An 11,621-nucleotide genomic window follows, 5' to 3' on the forward strand; every position below is an offset into this window, starting at 1 on the left:
TCGCCTTGAAAGTTGGCGTGGTCCGGGGAGAGGAGGGGGGGCTGACCCCCGATTCATTCGAATTTTGCCACATTCTTCCGAACAGTTTAACAGTTAACAGTTTTCTTTCTTACATCCAACTTTTTATTCTTGAATGATTGCATTCTCTTGAGGTACACCGTAAATATAATATATATTTTCGCACACTTTAGGTACGTAGAAGATTTTGATATTGATATGTTGTTTTAAGTCCACTTTATGCACAATAAGGCTAATCGGGACTAGACCTACAGTTTAAAGTGGGATCCGAATCCCTTGTGCCTCCACCGGGTATCGAACCCCTTGATTACTAGGCGACGACGCTACCACTGCGCCATCGGGGAGGCCCAGGTACGTAACTGATTTATTTCAATTCACCAGCAGCGTATTGCTGTGCCTTTTATCGACTATAGATGAATATTCTATGCTTTGCAACCAGTTATTGGTTTATTTTGAATCGTTTTTCTGCCACTCTTGGTTAATAGCGAAGATGAGGATATATGATGATATGATGAAATTGATGAAGGGACACCCGCTAGAGTACTGCATGGGGCCACTTTCGTTCGCTCGAGTGTATAGAATGAAATATCATTTCAATGTGACAATAATCATATAAATATATCTGTAAAAATCCACCCTGGTAGTTTCAGCTCATAATCATCTACTCATTTTCACATATCAGTGTACTGGTAATACAGACTTCACTTCATTTTAACATGGAGATGATAACTATGTTCACTTAAGTTTCAATCTCACTGCGTCTTTCCCTTCACGATCCATATTTGGGGACCCACTACCACAGACAAATTACGGTTGTACGTATACTATTGGGCTTCGAGCGTATACCGCACGTTTTGCCTGTTCGAGCGCTATTCGCTCGAGCGAAGAAGTTTTCAATCCCGTACGCTACCAGTATCTAGCGTTATCCGTGCGAACTATTTGCCGCTCGAGCGAAAAACGATCATTGCAGCACTGTAGACCCACAAAGAACCCCCATGCTCAGGGCAGGATTCGAACCCGTGGCCCCTAGCGTCTTAGCGCGCTGTGCTAACAACTAAACCAATGAGGTCGGCACCCGAAAGTGGGCACACCACCAATACGAAATCGTGCGCAGTGCTGTTCTCATACCACGAACAGTCTTTTAGTAACGCGATTTTTGAGGCACCCTGTACTTCACGGTAACATTTTTCCAGCCACTTATACTGGCCTGACTGAACCGGATAACACATCAAGACGTCAGGAACACAACTATACTTTGTCCACTTTTCTTGTCGTCATGTTGTTACACATAATGCATTTTTTTCTGCTTTACATACCCCTGCATACAAAAAATATAATTTCCCCTCTCGAATGGAAATCGAAAAAGATGTTCCGTTCTGTCCCTGATTGCAGCAACGGCATTCATTGGTACATCCATATCCTCTGCACATGGACAATTAAATCGCGATTAGGAATGCAGCTTCGTCCTCAATTAGATTTTACAACGTATTATCAGCACACGATTATTCGATCATCAAATTGATATTAAAGAACGATTTTACAATTTGCGTCTGACATTACCCGTGACCGCTGAGCAGGCGAACATGCTTCGACCGCTATGAAGATTGTATGCTGCTTTTTTTTTTTCGCTTGGGGGTGGGGTTTCTGTTGGATCGTAACAACTGGTTTGCAGGGATTTTGTAAACTTTATCCGGAACCTCCTTTAATATTGTCAGTGTTTGCACTGTTGAAGCAAAAAAATTCAATTACATGTGTAACATTAAGGCGCGGATCCACGGGGAGGGCGATAGGGGCGATTGCCCCTCCAAACTGCTATATTATTATGATAATATTTTTTCAAGACTCAATGAACTGTCTCTTATCACTAGGGCTGGGAAGTTGAAGACCTATAAAATGACCTAAAACTATAAAAAAAGGATCTAAAACGGAAAAAAGGACGTATAAATGTGATCCAAATTAATTAATACCTTCAGTTTAAATTACATATTTAATGAATAAAAAAATCAAAATTCTGGTGGTATGGAACACACAGTGCGAAAAAACTATATGAATGAAATGCATCTTCTTTCAGACATTATATATTTTTTAGATTAACATAATTTGAAAAATCATATTTGAAGAATCATATTTGGCCTAACCACACTAGGGTTACAGAAATAGGACTTCGGATCCTATTTCAGTCGTCCAAAAATGTTTTTTTCTCGTTTCAGGGATGGTTCAAATATATTTATTTATTTTTTTTATTTTTTTATTTCTTGACTACAGAAAGGATGTTTAAGAGGTGATGTACTGATGATGATTCGAATTGAGAATGGGCAGTAAAAACGTAGTCCAAAGAAGGTGAAGTTGCAAAAAAAAGCCGTTAAGACCTGAAAAAGGCTAAAAAAGGACCAATAAGCCAAAAAAACACCGAAAAAGGCAAAAAAAGGACAAATAAAACCCACCTCTTTCTGGCCTACAATGACCCAAAATGAACATATATTATGTTGGGCCTCGTCTTCGGACACTAGAAAAAAAAAGGTTTTTTCCTCAGCTTCCGAGCCCTACTTATCACAAAGTTAAACAGGCTCGAGAATACTTTTTAAAGTTTGATTTAAGCCCACTTTAGGTTCATGATAGGCTAATCGGGACTGGACCTACAGTTTAAATTTGGATCCTACTGCAATGTGCCTCTAAAAGGGATCGAACCCGAGGTTCCTTGTTCCTTGTGTATTCACATTAATTCATGTATCTGATCGTTCAGTTTACGAGAATTATGATAATATTTATTACGGTCCGAACCCTTTCTCAAAACAATACGTTGATCTATCTCTAGAAGATGGAAGTCAGATTGATTCCTGTTTGTAGTAGGTACTATATAATATTTACATAAAACAGTGCAAGTGTAGGTTAGAATAGATACTCAGAGAAGTGAGACACCTGACAGTAATTCGTCCATCCCAACTGCAACTTCTGAATCGGCCACTGGTGACATCCACACATAAAATGTAAGTTTCTAGACACGCAATTGCATTAAAATATTCATAATGAACTGATTCCATAGAATTATGAAGTAGTTTGTGGTATCTGCTAACAAGGGGACCTGAATGCATGAAAAACATTAACGAAAATGTTACGTTACGTGTGTGATGCTTTAAGAATGTAGCAAAATTTGACTTCATTTGTTTGTGAAGCATATTGGCCACATATACTAATAACTGTTGTTGATGAAGTATGCAAATTATATTTATTCACAAATATTTAAACTTTAATGCAACTGAAAGCAATAATAATTTTCAGATTGATTCATTTAGGACTTTCCGTGGAATGTTCCAAAACAACATATGCTCTACTCAACACTGGATACTGTTGTTATTACTTAACACGTTCTTTTCTTAAACAAATAACCTTATTTCTTTAAAACACAAGAATATATTCTCTTAAGAGTCCATGACATTCACTAGACACCATTCGCGTAAGAGCAATTCTTTTTCGTTCATTGTTAAATAAAATCAATATCCACGTTTTGTCGAAATTAAATAAGTATATTTCACTTCTTCCAAAGCAAAATACTTTCTATGAATAATACCGACTGTTTGTGCTAAATTGTAACTTGTCTCAATTTAACAAGTTTTCACTTTTTCTAAACTACACCAAGAAAAAGAAGCCAAACAAAAAAGAATCGCATCGAAATTCCTAGATCAACCAGGTTTTCAAGATATACAGGCAAGTCACTATTTTCTATCATCAGAAACATGTTAAAATATTGACGAGATACAGGAATCACGTGCGAAGTTACAGAGATTATGAAATAACAGCAATAAGTATTTGTCCAACGGGAAAGAACTTGTCACATTATTATTGTTTTAGTTATTCACGTTCACAGTTAAAAATGACGTAATCGACATTGATTAAATTGATATATTCACAAGTTCTTTGTTCACATCCGATCCAGATACTCTTTTCGGAATGTTAACTGTTTAGACATTGTCGTAATTAATTGTATCGGATTCTAAATTTTTATCTCATTAGGGTTTGTTTGCATATTTGTTTGTGAAGTGCCTCATTTATAGCACAAGTCTCGAACAACTTCCCGATCTTTGCCTTGTGACGTTAGCGCGAAATGCCTTCGTTTTTAGGTTAGGCTTCTCTTTTAGCATAAATGCACAGTAACTTTTCGGAGATTGACCAAAAAAGGTATTATTTATGCTAAGAGAACTGATCTAACAAGCCTAACCTAACAACGAAGGGATTTAAATTAACAACGAAAGTGGTTCGGATGACGTCAGAAGGCGAAAGGCGGGAAAGTTGTTTGAGAGGGCGGTGGAATAAACGCGAAAGGGATTAAGCGCGAAACTGACTAAGCGCGAAAGAGCACAACCGCGAAACTTAATACAGGATTAAATGCGAAAGGAATAAGAGCGAAACCGAACAAGCGCGAACGGAATAACCGCGAAGAAAGATTAATGAATACGCGCGAAAGGAACAACCGCGAAACAGATTAAGCGCGAAACCAAAAATTGAACACAGGAATAACCGCGAAACGGATTAACCGGGCGTAGTACTGGCGACCCGTTTGAGGATTGTGCGATAAGTGATACCCATTTGTGAAACTCGTGAAACAGATAAAAGAAGCCAACTGTTCTGTGGTGTACAATTACCGATTTTTCATGCAACTAATAGTGAGGTAAGTGCGAATTGCTCTTTGTGGAAAAAACACTACAGCAATACTACGGCAAGAGCGGAAGGATACAGACGAGACGATGATCGTAAAATAATGCCTAAATTCTCGTTGTCACTTTTGAATATTCGATTACGCCAAGAAAGATTTTTGTATTCAGTTCTAAGTAAATCGTATTTAAGAGTGTATTCGTGTGCTGACCAAAACCGTTCGCTAAATGCAGTGCACGTGAACATATGGTAGGGGCTACATAAAAAAAGGTAAAAGCAATAAATAGTGTTGCATATTGCAATATACCGTCAAGGCATATGGGGAAGACATTAAAGTGGGAACCTTCTCATTTACAACCTCGGAGGTGATTATCACACAATTGGACAATAGATGGCAGTAAGTACATAAGAATAAAATTTATGAAAATAATGCTACAATATAATCTAAAAGAGTAACAAGAATAGTAAACAGTGAATAAAAAATAAAATATATTTACATGGTTTCCTCTTAGATACCTTTCGAACCTCTATACAATTGTTTGTGCATGAAAACACATTTACGACAGACTGAAATCATTACAATCTTCAATATGTTGTAACTGAATTCTGACGTAATGGAGTAAACATTTTTCTAAAATATTGTCTTATTAATTAATCTACTTACTCTCAAATAGATTTGGGTTCTTTTAATGTTAAAATGTAATGCAATTTATAAATTTGTATCTTGAATATATCACACACACCTCAACTTTGCCACACGGCTATTATAGGGTGACCTCCGTGGCGTAATAGTTATCACAGGGGCCCCGGATTCGAATCCCTGTATCGGTGTTTGCGAGTGTTCTCCAGTTTCATTATATCATTATTCATCCTCATCGTCTCGAATAGCTAAAAGTGGCGGAAAAGGAAAAAAACTATAGGCTGTTGTAATAATTTCATCCACTTCGAACGATATTATGAAGGATGAATCCCCCCATGTCGACATTAGCATGCGTTCCAATGAAATGCTGTACTTAAACGATCACTAGAATTTTTTATTTCCTCATGCAGGTTTGTCAGAAACACAAATGAAGGTTTTTACAAACTCACGAGTGGCCATTGACTAACCTGAATGTACTCACCTTGATGCCGCTCTTGTAGAACACAACAGAAGTTCTTTGTCCCTGCTCGAAACAATGTTTACCCTGCTCGTGAAAAGCATAATTTTTTCTCCTCGTTCTTTTCTTCCACGTTTACGGGGCTTCCCAGAAGAGCAGAGCGAAAGATAATTTTGACTTGGATTGAACGTGGAAGAATGGGGTAAAGCTCGAAGGCGAAGAACCAGCGTAGAGAAAATGGGGACTGAAGAAGAATAATGAGTAATGATAGTTTAGATTTTCTTCAGTCAGTTCGGACTGGAAGCCGTGAACGAGAGCAAAGTAAAAAAAACTTCACCGGTGATGAACCGTGATCCCATCAATATCTGTCTCGTTATTCAATCTCGCGTCAAAAATCCCATTCTCCAAGCGTCGCCAAGGTAGCCAACCCGATTCTGCATCCTTCCTTATTGTTCATTTTATGTTAAGTTCAGGTTTCGCTTTATTCCAGCTTTTGGTTGTATTATCCCTCCACAGATGGAGCGATTGTGGTTGCAAACTCTTACATTTTTGCGCCAGTTTTATTATTTTTTTTCCCCACGCAAGTCACAGTGAATAAGCAGCGCCGAGAAAATATGCAGCATGCCGCATTCTTGTTGCAGCAATCGATATATTTTCACAATTTTCATTTATCATAAATTCTAGTCTCGAACGCGTCTCGATTTTAGAGATTTCTGTCTCGTTTTCGGACTCCTGTCGACAAGGGCCGTGTCCGAATCAGCAAATGCACCATTACGTTGTTCGAATCGGAACGAGTTTCCGAGTAGAACAGTTGTCAATTTTCCCGCTAGGTGTCAGTTCGAACGTCACTCACCTCGCTCTGGAGCGCAGGCGCACAATATGGAAGCAGACGCTAATCAAACATCACTATGTTTTGCATCTATTTACTACTTAATTGAAAATGTGACATGTCATTTTTTAAACATTTCTTTCTGAATAGAATTTTCGATTAAATGCCCGAGTTGCAATGACCATTACATCGACTCAACAGCAAAGGCTGACACAATTATGATATGCATCGTACATCAACGTAAAGATGAGATTTCGGAGAATACGTCTATGTATTATGCCTTACACAGGTTAAGGTAAAGAATAACTGGAGTAAATTCAATACCTTTGAATAGGCTAAAACCACGTGACTACTTTGTTTGGACTCAATCTTGCAGCGTGACGTCACACTAATATAGTCCATTCGGTACGCTATCTAGCGTCATTCTTGTGAACTATTAGGCACTCAAACGAAATCCTCTCAATGCAGCGCTCTATTCCCTAGTGTGCCAATACACCAATAAGCGAGGTATTTTTAAAGGAACCGAGTTGGCAACCCTGATCGGCACATCATGCTCTTCTGCCTCTGTTCAAGCTTCTCATTCTCCTTAGTTATCTTCTGCATTTCGCTTTTTCAATGTCTGGTCCTTCCTCTCCTCCTCGCCGCCCGCCTCGCTTTCGGCGTGAAATCGGAACGATGGTTCCAAATGACGTGGCAAAATGTTCCTAAACACGGTTGAAATAACAGGGCGTGAATCTGGTGGGTGGTAGTCGCCGATTTTCTTAGCCCGGATCAGAAGAAGCACGCACCCAATTTACTCGACGGGACCCCTTCGCCTGTTCCCAGAAATGTGTGTGAGAAAATACTCCCTTCAAAGGATTGTGAGAGTCATGAAGGGCGGAATTTGTATGTAATATCAATATATGCAACGACAAATCGCGAAATATACATACAATCATCTTTAATTCTTTTACCTTAAATATTACAGTGTGTTCCAAAAATTTTATATCATTACACATGTAAATATCTCAGTAACTACATAGTCAAGGTATAGGAAAGTACACAGGTGTAATCCTCAACTCAATAAGATTTATGCATAAACATTAGAAAAAGGAATTCAAAGGTATGTGAATGTCACAAATGATTGTTCACAAGTGTTCAAGTCCAGCTCCTGTCAAACACGCTACAGCATGTCTGCGGTAACAGTCTCCATGCGGCGGTGATCCTCTGCTGGAGTTCCTCTAGGCTTGTAGGAAGAGGGGGGACTTAGAAGAGGCCCTTCTCATATCCCAAAAGAAAAATTAGAAGGGATCAGGTCTGGTGAGCGTGGTGGCCATCTTCAATCTGCCAAACCTCGCAGTCTGGAGCATTTGCAGATAGATAATCATCGCCGGTCATATTTCCCGCAATGAAAAACGGGCCATGAAGATGATTCTTGGAGATGGCACGGAAGACAGCCACTTTTGGCGAGTCTCTCAGTTGCTCGAGTGTGGCATGGGAATTTTCTTCGTCCCAAATGCGAACATTATGCTTGTTGACTTTGCCATTCGTGTGGAATGTGACCTCACCACTAAAAACAAGATATGTATTAAAGTTGTCTTCATACAACATTACACATTGACTTTTGAGGAGTTTCTACGCATACTGATCATTTGCACGAGAATTGGTTACGTTATTGGATTACGAAATGATATATATATATTTTTAAACATCCGGTATTTGCCGACCTCGGTGGAGGAGTGGTTAGCACAAGGCTCTACGAGGCTAGGGGTCGCAGGTTCGAATCCCAGCCTGGGCATGGGTGTTCTTGTGGTATCCCTTCATCACTTGTCGTATCATCACTCATTCTTATCATCGCGATTATCCAAAAGTGGCAGAAAATGACACTAAATAAAGAAAATCACACCTTAAATATTACAAGAGTCAAATGTAGGGCAGCTCAAATTTACATGAGGTATAAACTGTTAGTTACAAAACGACCTCAAGGCTGGAACACTAATCAAGTGATCTTCAAAACGCCATTTTTGTTATTTTAAATATGGCGCCTCCTATACACACTTGCACCAATGAAGAGGAATAGTTTCTTGCCCTCTGTTAGCCTAAAACTTACAAAAATTTATCGGCAAATGAAAATTCAATATCTCTGTGCATGCTTACTACATCAGGAAGTTTACTAATGGAGGAGAAAGTTCGACAATGGCCTCAGTTCGCAGGCTGATGGGTGGAAAGGCCTTCGCGGTGGCTCATAAGTGACTGCACATGGACCCCAAAGAGTTATTCTTCTTGAGGTATAGTACAGGCACTAACTCACATCTAGATCAGCAATAGGTCTGTGATATAATGCAGCCAACTTGTACAACCCTACATATAGAAATCTACTAGATAAGAAACAAAAGCAAATTAGGTTTTTTCATTTGACTTTCCCTTGTATTATTCCGAACTTCCATGTCAGAACTGGCCTTAGGCAATGTCTTCTTATATCAAATCCCATGCAGAGGTTCTTTCTTACATTGACGTCATCATTGTTAGGTCATGAACACAATATATAAATCACAGTCGCATGATGATATGATATTCCAATTAATACACTTTACCCACACACACTTCTATGCGGACCTCCAGGGTGTCCCTTCATCAATTTCATCATATCATCGCTCATCCTCATCTTTGCGATTAGACCGAAGGGGCAGAAAAGTGAAGGAAAATAAACCCAATCAATTGATCAACGACGCATACTTCGTTTAAATTGTCCGATTTTTCGCCTGCAACATATTTGCGACTGTGTTGCTATTTTTTAATAGTCCATTAGATTTATATCCTACGGGCTACGTATTACTGTGGCAGGTAATATGCAGGAAGTAATATGAACAATGTCAGCATCATGATACTCGTATGATATTCCAATCATTACACTTTAGCCACACACGATAGACTCACACTATGTCACTATAAAGTTGTTTTGAAACTACGAATGTAAATACTGCATGGCTTTCGAAGTCAATCTCACAAGTACGTTGACGAAAGAGGTCTCGAGCCCCGTCCAGGTCGCCCCACATTTTGGCTCTCTCTGCACTCACGCGCCTAGTTGGTTACACGGTGCGACACCAACTCGTCTACTTCGTTCATTTGGTGTCAAGTAGTGTACTCCCTCTGTCCCATAATTATTGTCCGGTACATTTTTGTTTGTTGTCCCAAAATACTTGTCCGATATTCAAACTGTGACATTTGTGTATACAGAAGAAGAAAATGAAACACGGGAATGAGTCATACAACGTTATTACTCAAGGATCAGTACAAATTGGCTGATCAAGTATCCAAAAGAACATAAATAAAAAGTTACCATTTTGGCATACCAGACTATAATTATGGGACAGAGGGAGCATTTGGCGTCTGCACCGATTGCACTAAGTTCTGGAACAGTGTGGTGTGTGATCACGTGGTGCGTGCTAACTAATCAAATGAACGTTTAAAGCAGGAGACAGGCATTTGTTGAATCTTCTAAACTTGAACACCGATATTCGTCTACTTGGTTGAACGTCATTTCCTTGCACCAGCCTGACACCGGGATACACCAGGCGCGCGTTAAGTATCTGAGCGATGCTCGCTGAGCAAGATTTACTTGACGCTGTGTGCACATTGATCAAAATAACAGCGTTTTGAATAATCTGTGTTCAATGTGGCTGCGTCAAGTTGACAAGATTTCAGTGTTTGAAAAGCTGTTAATTATGGAAATAGTTGATGTGGACAAAACTGTCGAAATTTTCATTTTCAACCCTGCACAACTTTCCAAAACTACAGTGTATATTTGGAATAAACAACATTTTCATCTTGATACAATTACAAAAACTGGAATATTATGTTATCTTCTGTTATTTTAACTTCCTTGCAATTACGCTATATCGCAAGCTGTTAATCATAAATATTTCCTCATTGCCCGCCATCCTCACACAGTTTTTCTTTTCTACACATTGCCTCACAAGATTGAAACACAAAAATGATATATTCTGTGTCTCAAACCTGTGGTGAACAAGGTTCAAGGTTGCTCATGGAGCAAGTGAGCAGCGGTCGCGTTGCTCGCTGAGCGCTCAGATACTTGAGGTGCCCCTGCACTACACCTACTATCACAAAGTGCAGCGAACTAGAAGGGGCTAATGTAATGTAAATATGGTAAGCCTGATGTGAAAATTGCAGTTTTCGTATCATGAATATTGTTGTGAAATTTATTTGATTTCTTCGGCTAGTTCGTTGGAATAAGTTTCAAATCTGTATACGGAGAAGGATTCATTGTAATAAGGTTATTGGAACTGTAAACTATTGTGTCCGTAAAGTGGTATGTGAGCGTGAAATAAAATGTGTTATGTAGTCACATTCACTGCTACGAGCTATATATTGTGCAAATTTTTCAACAGTGCAACTGTTATTACTTTATTATTTCTTGGAGATAACGTTATTTTCCGTTTTCTTTAACAGTTATTACCATCTAAACTTGCGAGGTGATATATCTTGTTTGTACAGTCGCCATTTTTCAGACTGCGATTTTAAGGACCGTGTGAGACTCGCTGTGGCTTTCCTGAACTGAGAATGAAAAAAAACGTCTATGGAAGTTTAAAGTAGATATTCCATCCTCAATGTTAAGGACTGAGCTAAGTAGCGTGCGAGACTGGCTTTAGCCAAGACAGCTCGTTCGCTGTTTTTCTGAAACCATGACATCCACTTCTTTCCATTTGCTTGCCTCATTGCCGCTAGTCATTCAATTTGCTCGCTAGTGGAGACTTCGTCAACCACCGGAGTCAATTTTACGGGAGATTTCCATGCAACGAACGTTTCTCGCCTTCCTCCCACCCACCACCATTGTCCGAGACACCATGAACCAGAAGAACGGACCCCATCAAACCGTGTAATGGCTTCAAATATTGATGAATGGCGACAGTGGCGCCTCTACAATGGGTTTTAGTGACGCTGATTCCACGGCGAGGAACTGGACGTAGAGTGGGGGAAGCATTGATGCTTTTTTGTTTTTGTTTTGTTTGCACCAAATAATCGCTCAT

This window comes from Lepisma saccharinum, chromosome 13, assembly GCF_977018435.1.
Source record: "Lepisma saccharinum chromosome 13, izLepSacc3.1, whole genome shotgun sequence".
NCBI classification, from domain to species: Eukaryota; Metazoa; Arthropoda; class Insecta; order Zygentoma; family Lepismatidae; genus Lepisma; species Lepisma saccharinum.